This window comes from Protopterus annectens, chromosome 3.part1, assembly GCF_019279795.1.
Source record: "Protopterus annectens isolate FY-2018-M chromosome 3.part1, PAN1.0, whole genome shotgun sequence".
In the NCBI taxonomy this organism is placed as follows: domain Eukaryota; kingdom Metazoa; phylum Chordata; order Ceratodontiformes; family Protopteridae; genus Protopterus; species Protopterus annectens.
Genome location: NC_056732.1, coordinates 1,413,805,780 through 1,413,819,416, shown reverse-complemented (window position 1 = coordinate 1,413,819,416; position 13,637 = coordinate 1,413,805,780).

Here is a 13,637-nt window from a genome sequence, read left to right as displayed (position 1 = left end):
TATTTGCATATGTAATTGCACACCAATATTGTTTCTGGTGCACTGTTATGCAACAGCCCATTTCAGAGCAAAAACAGGAGTTTATTGAATCTGGTGTACAGTTTCCAAGACATTAACTGTTATACTCTGTTCACCCTCTCTCTGAATATTGCCTGGTGTGTTATTATTTATTTCCCATCTTTCAGATCTTATCTTGCCAACACCCTGCCATATTTTGCCCAACTACTAATTAATTAAACAATGTATTTATTTATTCATTCACTTGTTTGTTTATTTAATAAGTTATTTGTTTGCTTAAATATTTCCTTGTTTACTGGAATAGTCCCACCTGAGCATAACTATTTGTTTCAGAAGATGAATGGAACAAAACCTAAGAAAATCTTTATAGATGGATTATTACTTGGTAACTTTACCTTAAAAACGTATGTGCATCTATCTACAGGAATTCCAGGTACCCCATGTCTTCTCATACCAATTTATGATGCCATTGTCTGGCTGTTAATGACTCTTATTATTCACCTGGGAATAGCATGCAGGCAATTCTTTATCTATATTTCATCCTTACTGAGGAACTCCGTTTCTGCCTTGCTTTGAGCTTACAACACTGTTCCCTCTTTTAGGAGCTGTGAAGATTTGGTGAACATGGGTGAAGGCTGCCCGCCTAGCCAGATAGAATTTTGGAGATAATTCTGTCATCTGTAAATATTAATATAAACCACAGGCTTGATGTCTTAAATGGAAAAAAATGCTGTTACATGTGGAACTGCAAAAATGTAACAAAAGTGCACTCTGCTGACCAAGTAAAGCTTGTTGTGACCCTTTGATGTAAACACGGCTCTGGCCAGTCTAGATGAAGGAATTATAGCTATTGTTTTGAGGCCAGAGCTGTTGTTTGTCTTTCGGCTTTTCCCGGTCAGGGGTCACCACAGCGGAACTCCGGTCAGATAATGATTGGCAGTTGTTTTTTATGGTGTCGAGTTGCCAGCCCGATGCCCAATCTTCAACGAAGGCACGGCCATTTAACGCATGTCTTTTGAATGCCCACTTGACTGTGGGGAGGACATGCAGACTCCACATAGAAGGCACTCCCAACCTAAGCTGAGAATCGAACGGGAGAACCTCTTGCTGTGAGGCAACAATGCTACCGCTGCACCACCGCGGAAGTTTTGAGGCCAGAGTTAATGGCCAGAATTTGCATGCATAGATGTCCTTAATGGCTTTGCTTCCTGACCTGGTGTGAGCTTACTAAAGAATGTAGCCTGTTAGCCTGGAAACCCCAGGAAAGTGTGAAGAATGATGTAATGTGAATCAGGACTCTAATATCAATTTAAACAGAGACAATCAGAGAGCATTAAGCATTTTTGTCTTGACTATCCAACTCACCACCACTGTCTTGCTCTATATGTAAGTTTATCTTAGACTTGTGTTTTCTCTTAGAAATAGCTAGAAACGAGAAAGATTAGAATAAGTGTTTTTCTTTGATGTCAGAACTGTACTACTGAATTATTTTAAGTATTTCTCTGTGATCTCTGAACTCTTGACTAGCACTGTGTAGTAAAAAGTATTGCCTTGTGTTTTTTAATTATTAAATATTTTTAAACCCTTTTAATGGTGGCTGTTTTGTGTAGAGCTAATTTAAGTTCTAGAGCACATTGCATGTATATAGAGATCCTGTACCAAGTCACTCTAATAAGTCTTGACTGTTTAGTCACACTTACCAATTGGATAATGATATTGCGCAGTCATAACTGGACACTCTTTTAAGGGCCATTGAGTAGCTGATAAATATTAGTGGGTGGTGACAGCTGGTACTACCATATAGTCTGGGAAAAAGGGGCATAGCTGTAGAATCTGTGCCAGCCTTCCCAAGAAGTGTCTGTGTGGTTGTATAAACTCTTCTCAAAGTGTGTGTGTGTGTGTGTGTGTGTGTGTGTGTGTGTGTGTGTGTGTGTGTGTGTGTGTGTGTGTGTGTGTGTGTGTGTGTGAGCTACTTGGGCAGGGACATGAAGCACTGGTTGGACAGAGAGAGTGCTGGAGGTTTTAGCTTGCCCACTAGGCCAAGATCTGGACTCTATAGCTGTGCCAGTGGGGAGTCTTATTGGGGACCTGGAGAGCACGGGAGTGACCAGCCCCAGACTGACTGTGATCTCTGTGTGCTCTTAAGGGAAATTGCACTTTACTGTGCGTATTTGTTATCCTTTCCTCCTTTATGAGATGCCCCTCACTGGTGTTAATGGTGAGGATTGAGGCTCATTGATTGCTGGGCCAGGGCACAGGCGTCACAGAAGCCCTCACAAATATCATACACATAAGACAGTCTACTTAAATCCCTACACAAACTGCAACTAGTCTTTGTACTGTTTTAGTTAATATTTTTAATTCTGGCTGATAATCAGACCAATTGCTGAGTACAATGACCCCTTTGAGATGTATTTCACTAAACATATCAAAGAATTACAAAGACCCCAAAAGTTCCTGATCACAAATTCACAGGCCTAAAGTCCCCAATATATCAAGAGTGACTGGAAGCTCTAGCTCTTTAGTCAGTGTTGACTTTTGAGGGAGGCATCTTTTTATTGCTTTCCATGCAATTAAAGACCCGATGTCTTAGAGCTCCTTTATCTTCATAAATCTAATTGCTCCATCAGGACTATAAACAAGGCCCTAAATCCTCACCAGCTGATATATACAGTGCAGGAACACATGTGTAATCCAGTGCTTTCCTGACCTATAGGTTACACTTCCACTGCATGTTAATCAGTGTGCCTTACTATCTGTTTTAAACATAACCTAGAAGTCTGGATGCATTTTCACAAATTTCTTCTGGGATTGACTGCTATTACCCTCCTGGGGAAATGAGGTCAGCCTGACAGAGAGTACTGTCAAGGCATAAATGGTCATAAAATTCAAAGGTCTTAGATTATTTATGAATCTATGAATGTTTACTGTTACATGTCCATTGCAGGACACGGAAATTTAGACATCCACACCCATATCCACACTAACGGATACTTTACCATTGCCAGTCAGCCTGCCATCATGTCATTAAAATGTAGGCAGAAACTATGAACCCTGACAGAAACTCACATAAGCATGGGAAGAACATGCAAACTTCATACAGAAAGCACCCCATTTTCAATTTACATCAGATTTAGTGTGTCCAAATGTTGTGATGCAGCAGTGTTGATTGTTGCAACACCATGCAAACCACTTCCATTTCAAGTTAATGTTAACAAGTAATCCCACTGCCTAAGACACACAGTTCCACCACCAAAAGATTCAGGCATCATATTCCCTAACTTTAGCCATTGTAATATAATTTATTCCCATATTACAACACACACACACACACACACACACACACACACACACACACACACACACACACACACACACACACACACACACACACACACAAACACATACACACACACACACACACACACACACACACACACACACACACACACACACACACACGCGTACACAAGTTATCTTAGAGCCAACTTCAAGTATACTCTTTGGTACAGTTTTTAGCCCCCTCCCCAAGACTTCTGGGAGATTTGGTGTGTTGCACATGATGACCATGGTGAAGTTTGGGTGTAAGGCTTCTGTATTTGCACTGTGATTAGTATTTATTCCAGTGTGGTTTTGGATAGGGCACACGCAGGGCTTGATCTACACCATGAGGAGTTCTGGGCATCAAAACATTTCGGATGAAATATCCACAAGCATTAGTCTTTTACAAAGAAAGGTTATTTTTGTTTTCATTAAAATTCCTGTTTTGTCCTTTCATGTTACTGAACAGGCATTTTTTATGTTTCAAAAAGCTATCAAATCCTAATATATACTAAATCATGAATGCATGTGTTCATGTACAAAAGGGTCCAATACATTTATTTTCCCAGTTTGCATCAAGCCATCATGCAATTAATTCAGTTTGACAAGTTTCTATTAGAAATATACACATAAGACTTATAAATATAAATATCATCTCCAAAAGGAAGTAGTGAGGGACCTTGTTCACAGAGTAGGTTTGGACAGCTGTTTTACTGACAGATTTGTTTAAAAGGAGAGATTAGATAACACACACATGATGACTGTGGACAGTCAAATATGTGACCATACCTCTCAATTTGCTGACATTGAAAACAGGTACAAAGTTTCTTGAAAAGTAGGTACAGCCACCAAAAAAATCAGGACACCTAATTAGCATAAAAGTTGATTCCCTAATAATATATAGCTGCTCCAATGTTTGGTAAGATTGTGGAATAATAATCATAAGCACAAGTCTGGAAAAAAACTGAGAGTGAGTAAAATATAGTGTCAAAGAGACAGTGCAAAATCTGCAGACTTTTCTCTTGAAGAGGGTCAGCAAGGTGATCTGCTTGACATGTATGGGAACTCTGTTCCATAGCATGGGCAGTCTCTGGGATATGGACCTGTCCCTCCAGCATGTTCTGTTAATTGTGGTAATGAGGTTGAGGTCTCTGGAACGTGTGGTGCGGAGGGATTGGGATTTCTTTAGATGTAGCATTTCTAACAGAGCTGGGTCAGACATGGCTTTGTAAGTCAAGCAGAGATCGCCTCTAAGTAGGTGATATGAGACAGAGAATAGTTGGAGTTTTTTGAGTCTGTCCATACAGGACATGTGTTTATGGCCTAGGATCCTCTTTGTGAGGTACTTTTGCAGCCTTTCCAGTTGTTGCAGGTGTCTAGTGAGATACATGCCAAATGGGGCATTGTACTCGATGATTGGCCTAATGAGGGAAGAGTAGAGGGAGACAATGACCTCTTTCTTCCTGGATGCAAAACCCTTAGTAATGAGATGTGCTACATAGAAAGACTTTCTGACCACAGTGGCAATGTGGTGATCAAAAGAGAGGTTACTGTCAACCTGTGTTCCCAGATCTCTTATAACGTCTTCTGTGTTCAGTGGACTACCATCAATGTGGTAATTCATGGGAATCGGGTTTCTCCCAAAGGGGACAACAATACATTTTTTTGGCATTGAGCTTAAGGCCATGGTTCTGACACCAGTCGTTGGTCACAGTGAGGCCATTCTGTAAGATGTCAACATCACTTGGGGAGTTAATAATAGCACCCAACTTGCAATTGTCTGCGAACTTTGTCAGCCAGAGTCCGTTCATGTTTGCCTGGACTTCAGAGAAGTAGATACCAAACAGGAGAGGACCCAGGACCAAACCCTATGGGACTCCACTCATGACTAATCGGCAGTCTGACTTGGAGTCAGCTACTTTCACACTGTGGTGTTCTATCTGTGAGCCAGTTTGCAACACACCGAGTGATATAGGGGTTGATGCCAAGCTTAGTGAGTTTTTCAATGATTCCTGAGTGGGGAATGGTATCAAAAGCCTTGGCCAGATCAAGATACGCTCTATGAACCACCTTGCCTTCATCCACAGCTCTGGTGACTGACTCAAAGAAGTCGACCAAGTTGAGCAGACATGATCTACCCTTCACAAAACCAAACTTTGTGGGATCCAGAGTTTGGAGATTCCCTATATCCTTGTTTATTAGGTCCATGATGATGCATTCCATAGCTTTGCATATCAGAGTCATCAGGCTATTGGAGCAATAGTCCCCAGGGTCTGTAGTCACTCCTCCTTTGTGGAGAGGGATAACTGTAGCAGTGCACCATTTGGCAGGGACAAAGCCTGCGGTGAGGCTGTAATTAAACAGAGCACACATGTGAGGTGCTAGTTCATTCTGTAGTTCATGTAGAACACAACCAGGAATGTTGTCAGGTCCCATAGAAGCTGTATTCTTGGCCTTGGACAGTGCTGTTTTAACCTGTGCAGCAGTAATACTGGGTGCCTAGCCTAGCAATCTACTGGTATTGTGATTGGTCCTTTGGGAGGGAGGGGGGTGAAGTTGGCACTGAATCTGTCGGCCAGTATACTGGCAATATCTGTTGGCTCGGTATAGGAGGAATCATTGTGCAGTAGCTCAGAACAAATCTGGGTATTGCCGTGGAGATTCTTTACATAACTATAGAAGGCCTTGTGGTTGTCTTTACTATCTGCTGCAATTCTGTTTTCATACTGAGCTTTAGAGGATTTGATGAGGGATCTCAACAGATAAGGGAGTTTTTCCAGTCTTGGGACTTCACCTTATTCCACATCAGTTTCCTCCTTCTGTTGAATAGTTTGTTTATGGCAGGGGACCACCAGATTGGCTTCTTTTTTTGGAGGAGAGTGTCTTGGTTCTATTGGGTATGGCGAGATCCATCCATTTGTGTACATGTTCATACAGTGCATTGGTGTATGATTCTGCAGTCAAGCAACTATTGTCCATTTGCATAAGTGCCGTGAAGTTAGCCACCTCTGTTTTTAGGATCCTAAAGTTAGCTTTGGAGAAGTTTGTCATGGTGGTTACATTTGCTGGGGAGGATGAGAGGGATGCGGATTTCTAAGGTGATTAGTTTATGGTCAGATCTAACCAGGGAGGAGCTGACTATTGGTGTAGAGCAATGGTCGCTGATGTTAGTAATAACCAGGTCAAGGATGTTGCTACCTCTAGTGGGGGTAAGAATGAGCTGGTCCAGGGCATTGGAATTAATGAACTCCAGGAAACATTGTGTCTGACATGAGTAGTTTGCCCAGTTTATGGAGGGGTAGTTGAAGTTGCCTAGTAAGGTGACTTCAACTTCCTTTTGTACTTTCTGAAACATCAGTTATCCAAATTCAGCCTTCCAACATTTTTGGGTATGAAAAATCGTAAAGTTTGAATATGTAAACATTATACATATTCGCTAGTGTGTGTTTTTTGAGTTTGTAGCCCACTTGTGTGTGAAAAATATTCTTTATTGTCCACTGGAATCACTGAATCATTGAAAAGTATATTCTCTGCATGCAGAAAAAAGATGTGACTACACTGGCCCAGTAATCAAGGAGCCTTAATACTCACTACAACACCAGTGAGGGACATGCACATTGGGAGGATGACACGTACACACACAGTAAAGTACAATTTCCCTTAAGAGCAGAGATCACAGTCAGTCTGGGGCTCATTTCTCTCTCTTTCTCCAGATTCCCCAGTAAGACTCCCCACTGGCACAGCTAGAGGGTTAAGATCTCAGCTGAGTTGTCAGGCCAAAACTTCAAGCACCCTCTCTGTCCAACCAGTGCTTTTTGTCCCTGCCCAAGTTACACACACACTTTGAGATTTGATTTATGTACAAACACACAAATACTCCTGGAGAAGGCTGGCACAGGTTCACTAACTATGTCCCCTTCTGCTCAGACTATAAGATAGTGCCAGCTGCCACCAACCACTACTTATCAGCTACTATAAGCCCCTTCCCAAAGGGTGACAAATTCTACTGTGTAATGTTACTGTTATTCCAATGGTAAGTGTGACCAAGACTTTAAGGTTATTGGAGTGGCCTATACTGTGTCACCAAATACATATGCAAGTACTCTAAGAGCTTAAATATCTCTAAACAAACCAACCACAATTAAAAGGTTTAAATATATTTAAATATATTTAATAATAAATAATGAAAGAACAAGACAATACTCAATAACTCAATAGAGTGACTACAGAGTTCAGAATCACAGGAAATGTTTTAAAACATTGCAGGAAGTTTCACATAAATACAGAAAACATCCAAATTGATCTTACTATATTCCTATCTATAAGAGAGATTACTGTAATCTAGTACTTACTATTAGCAAGGCAAGTGCTGATGAGAGGATGCTGTCAGATCCAAAGACAAATACAAAATGCACAGACTTTCTCTGAGAGATAGTTCTTAAATTAATAACAATACATCACTGCTGGGTCAGCTGGATGACATCACTCTTTGTCACCTCTGCCTTCAGTTCCCAGGCTAACAGAAACTTAAAAGTTAGCACCTCTATGTCAAAAATACTTATCTCTCAGAAGTTTGCCTAGAACTGGAAGTTGTGAAACAGTTAAACACTTTTACATTTTTAACCTGTAATTATTTCTATTCCCAGACAATAGAAATAACTTCTAGCTGTAGACATCATGTCTTCTTGCTGAGATAAACACAATCCTAAAACGTGTCACTTATTTGCTCAGAGTTTGCAAGTTACCTCGGTATGTTCCAACTTCTACCTTGAAAACACACATTTGCACAGGCATATAGTTTATATGCATTTCTGCTCTTTTTCAGCAGGGTACACTGTGGTTGCATTCTTGAAGCTCAGTACATAGCATACAGTTCAACACACACTTCTGCACCAGTAGCTTAATATCCATATAACATATAGTTCTCTTACATTTGTAAGACAAGCCTATGTATCATATTAATGTTCACAAATGACATATGATTATTTACAAAATTCCAGATAACTGAGTTGGATCCACATAACATATAATTCTCTTATATTTGTAAGACAAGCCTATGAATCATATTAATGTTGACAAATTACATATGATTATTTACAAAATTCCAGATAGCTAAGCTGGCAGTGCGACATTTCTATATAAACCATATTAATATTTTCAAGTGACATATAATTATCTACAAAATTCCAGCTAGCTGGGCTGGTGGCATTTCAGCTTGTCACGTAAGATTTTAGAAGCGTTTTATCCAGTTCAGTATATATATGATTATCCAAACAGTTTGAGTACACAAACTACCCTCAGTCCCAATTAGTTTGGACAATTGACTCTCTACTGCATTTGGTCTGTTCCTCATAAAATTTGTGGTCTACTGGCAAGTCACTGAGGATTAAAGTCACTAAATAATTATATACATTTAATTTTCAGATTTCATATCTTTCAGAAAATGCATGCTAACACAAATCCTGTTATTCTAGCAACTCCCTATGTTTATGAGCAATATTTAAAATCTGTCCACATTTTAGACATTTGTCCTCCCATCACTGTAGGCTCTGTCCACTTTTTTTTTTTTTTACTAAGAGTTTGAGGGAAATACTCCAAACCAGTTCACCTATCAAACAGCCATGAGGTGGACAAGCATTGGTTCTCATCAACTGTGTTAGCAAACCTCCTGGGACTCACCATCACTGTCATTTAAAGTAACAGGTATCTGTTGTGACTGAACATGCAAGAAAAGTGTAAAGCAAACATTCTTGATGAAAAATAGTCAAGCAGTAAGTCAAGATTATATATGAGTCATTGCACATACTGATCATTTTCTAATTCCCAGCCCTACTTTCTCATTCATTGTACCCGAACCAAGACAAGGTTAAGTATAATGTATGCAGATAGTTTAGACAATCCGTGTTTTAGGAAGGTGTGGTGAACATTAAAATCACTGATTTTGTTGGCTGATGAAATTATAGGTTCACTGCTCTTCTTTAAATAGCAGGTTATTCTCCAAGGAAACATAACAAAACAGATATTCTCTCACTCAGTCTTCCACACCTTATATCCAGCCTGTATCTTGTTTCAGCTTGCATGAATATTATGTATACACAGCCTTTAAGCACATCTTCTCACCCAAAGTAGTTTCATCACAGGACACTGCAGCAGAAAACAATGAAATCTTTGACATCAGGGAACAAAATGTTTCGTTAAGAATTGCTCTTTGAATGTATTTAAGGTTGTCTCTTTATTATGTAAATATAAAATGGTAGCATTTCCCACAGCATTAACTTCCCATCACAAAGCAAAGTTCTTTTTAATAATACAAAATCCTCAAATGGTATTGTTTAAATGTACTGAAGGTTCCTAGTTGTACCCCAGAACAAAACACACCAACTCCTTGGATTCTTGCATCTATAAAATAATATAAAATCTCTCCAAAGTTTGATGCCACACCTCAGTTAATATCCTTAGCCTGCTTTCCCCTGTGCCCTACGTAGCATTGTGCTCCTGCAGCTTGTACTGTGTGGCTAAAACTAACAAAGCTTACAAGAAACAAATTGCTGAATGTAGCCATGATATTTATAATTAGAGCAAAAAAATTATCTTTATATTTCTCACACTTTACAAGTTTTCTATAAGCATGCGTGTCTGAGACAGGACTTAGTGTTGCCAACTGTCCAGAATTTTTCTGGACTGTCCAGAATTAAGGGACACTGTCCAGAAAATGGAAAGGACAGCATATTGTCCAGAAAAAATGCCATGAGATTAATTTTCTTTTAATTAAAAAAAAAAAAAAAACTTTTTTTTAAGGGTGTTCTTCTTTAAGAGCATCCTTTGCATCTGGTCGCACACAGACGCAGAAGATGAAAACAGTCTTCTGCATCTGTGTGACTGATTGCTTACGTATTTGTCTTCATGCACATGGAATTTGAATTCTTGAAGACTTTTGAACTGTGCAGCAGTCCACGAACGGATATGTTTCAAGTATGGTTCAGATACTTATGAAATGCTGCAGTTTTACCTACTTGTTCCACAGTCTGTTTGCATATATAGAGGAAGTAGCATCTGGAATTCCTAGCTATACAGTAATACTTCAAAGTACTGTTATTGGATATTAAGTAGCTATGTTTGTGGCTAAAGTCAGAAGCAATAAAGATACTAGGCCTGAAGGACTCCATGAATATTAAATGCATTTTGAAACAGAAAGCTACTAAATTATGATACTGTTTTTAGTTATGATGCTGTTTTACTCATGTTTTCACTAAGTGATTAAGTAGAATTTTTTTGTTGCACTTAATTATGCATTTCAGTATTATTGGTGGGGACGTAATCATTTAATGTGATCAAAGATGTCTTTTAACTGTTTCTTTTTGTGGGTGAATTCATTTCTGGAGACAGATGTAGTCACAGACTTCTGACAAATATTAGTAACTGGTGCTATACAAATTTTTAAGAATAAGGGTGATGTGCAGAGCTGTAGTAACTACAGAGGGATTAAATTGATCAGTCACAGCATGAAGTTATGGGAAAGAGTATGGAAGCAAGGTTAAGAAGGGATGTGATGATTAGTTATCAGCAGTATGGTTTCATGCCAGGAAAGACACTACAGATGCGATCTTTGCTCTGAGAGGGTTGATGGAGAAGTACAGAGAATGTCGGAAGGAGTTGCATTGTGTTTTTGTAGACTTAGAGAAAGCATATGACAGGGTGCTTAGAGAGGAGTTGTAGTATTGTATGAGGAAGTCAGGAGTGTCAGAAAAGTATGTAAGAGTGGTACAGGATATGTACGAGGGTAGTGTGACAGCGGTTAGGTCTGCGGTGGGAGTGACGGATGCGTTTAAGGTGGAGGTGGGGTTACATCAAGGATCAGCTCTGAGCCCTTTCTTATTTGCAATGGTAATGGACAGGTTGACAGACGAGATCAGACAGGAGTCCCCGTGGACTATGATGTTTGCAGATGACATTGTGATCTGTAGTGAGAGTAGGGAACAGGTGGAGGAGACCCTGGAGAGATGGAGATATGCTCTAGAGAGAAGAGGAATGAAGGTCAGCAGGACTAAGACAGAATATATGTGTGTGAATGAGAGGGAGGATAGAGGAATGATGAGGATGCAAGGAGTAGAGGTGGCGAAGGTGGATGAGTTTAAATACTTGGGGTCAATAGTTCAGAGTAACTGTGAGTGTGGAAGAGAGGTGAAGAAGAGAGTACAGGCAGGATGGAGTGGGCGGAGAAGAGTGTCAGGAGTGATTTGTGACAGACGAGTACCTGTAAGAGAGAAAGGGAAGGTCTACAAGAGAGTAGTGAGACCAGCTATGTTATATGGGTTGGAGACAGTGGCATTGACAAAAAGGCAGGAGTTTGAGCTGGATGTGGCAGAATTAAAGATGTTAAGATTTGCACTGGGTGTGACGAGGGTGGACAGGATTAGGAATAAGTATATTAGAGGGTCAGCCCAGGTTGGAAGGTTTGGAGACAAAGCCAGAGAGGCAAGAAATGGAAACAGGTGATCTGCTGTGGCGACCCCTAACGGGAACAGCCGAAAGAAGATGATGATGGTGATGGTGCTATACAAATGTAATATACCCAAAAGTACAAGTGTGACAAGCCTAAGGATGTTGTTGTACTAATCAGGTCTAGTTGCATCAAATACTGACAAACAATTTAAGCATACCCCTCTCTGTACAAAGATGACGGTTGCCAAACCACTATTCAGTGGGATCATGTCAGAAGACCATATGATCAATGTGCACATTCATGTATCTGATTTTATGACTGCCTTATAAACCTTAGAGTACCACATACATATACTGTATATATTTATGTATATACATATATAATATATGTATGGGTCCTCCACATTTTTATTGAACGGCGTTTCTTCAACAAACACGGGGTGTGGTTTAATGTCAATGGTATGGAGAGTCACACAGTGGAAATGTTGATATTGTGTAATGTTGAGATAGGTAAGTGAGATTGGAGAAATGAGTGTGTTTCTGCATGTGTATGTGAGGTAGGGTTAGGATTGGGGATGAATAAAGGATAGGTGTTTTATATTTGTGTGTGAGTTTGTGTATGTTAGGGTTAGCATCAGGGTTAGGGGATAAGATATAGCATTGTTTGTGTGTCCAAGTGTGTCTTGTGTAGTGGCAGTGCTATGGGATGGATTTAATGAAGGTAAGGTGTAGGGTTAAGGTTGAGGAAAGGAGTAACATTATAGGGTTAGCACCCATTACTAAAGTGGTACAGGGGACAAATCTGACTACCTAACTCACTTGTGATTCCCATGCAATCATATGACATTGTAAATAGTTTTTTCCATAGACATACATAATTTAGTTATTGTATATTGCTGCTTTTATAGCTCTATACTTTAGATATAAGGTTTATTTCTCTACATGTTAAACCAGTTGTAAATGCACTATGTGTAATACAGCCATTAACATTCTTTTGTATTGCTTGTTTAGCCTGGTGCATGGCTGAAAAGGATTCTCAGACCAGTTTACTGACCTGTGCAACTTGTTAACTTAGCAGACTAATTCACATGCAGACATAATATAATGTGGTTAACATATCTTTATTTGTGTGTTTTTCTATGTGGCCACCCAGGTTGTTCCCCTCCATGTCACTTTCTTGATATTCATATTGAGTAGGACTGATATTCCAGATCTGACAAAACGGGGTGAAAAATATAGTCTCACTATACTAAGAAGCTATTGTTCCTGCTCTGGACCTTCTGTGGTCTAACCGATTTTATATGTTGGTAGAAACACCAGCAATTCATCATTAAATACCAGACTTATTAGTTCACTTTAAGTGCTCTGATTCTGCCTCTCTCTATATATGTATATACTTTAGGTTGGGTTTAGCTCTTGAAGGCAGAGGTTCACCTCATCCCCTTCATACCTATGCTAACATCCATTATACAGATGGCTATTTTTTTTAGTGGCAGGTTAAGCTGCAAAGTGCAGAACTGCTCAATACTTGGCACAGTGGCATTGTTCTGCAAATATAAAGCAGTGCCCAGGCATAGTATTACTGTATTATTTTATTTCAATGATTCTGTCATTGCCTAGATTGCATTAAACTAGAGTTCAGCATATTTATTTACCTGGTCACATTTCTGTAACTTCTGTTCACTCTTATGTGAACTGCTAAAACCTAATTAATTGCTTGGCAGACAGTTTTATCATTAGACAGATTTTTAGCTGCATAAATGGCTAATGCATACATTTGCCTTCAGTCTGTTATTTGTTTTTCAAGGTAAAGGGAATATTGTGTTAAGATCTCAGTTGGTACATTGTTTACATTA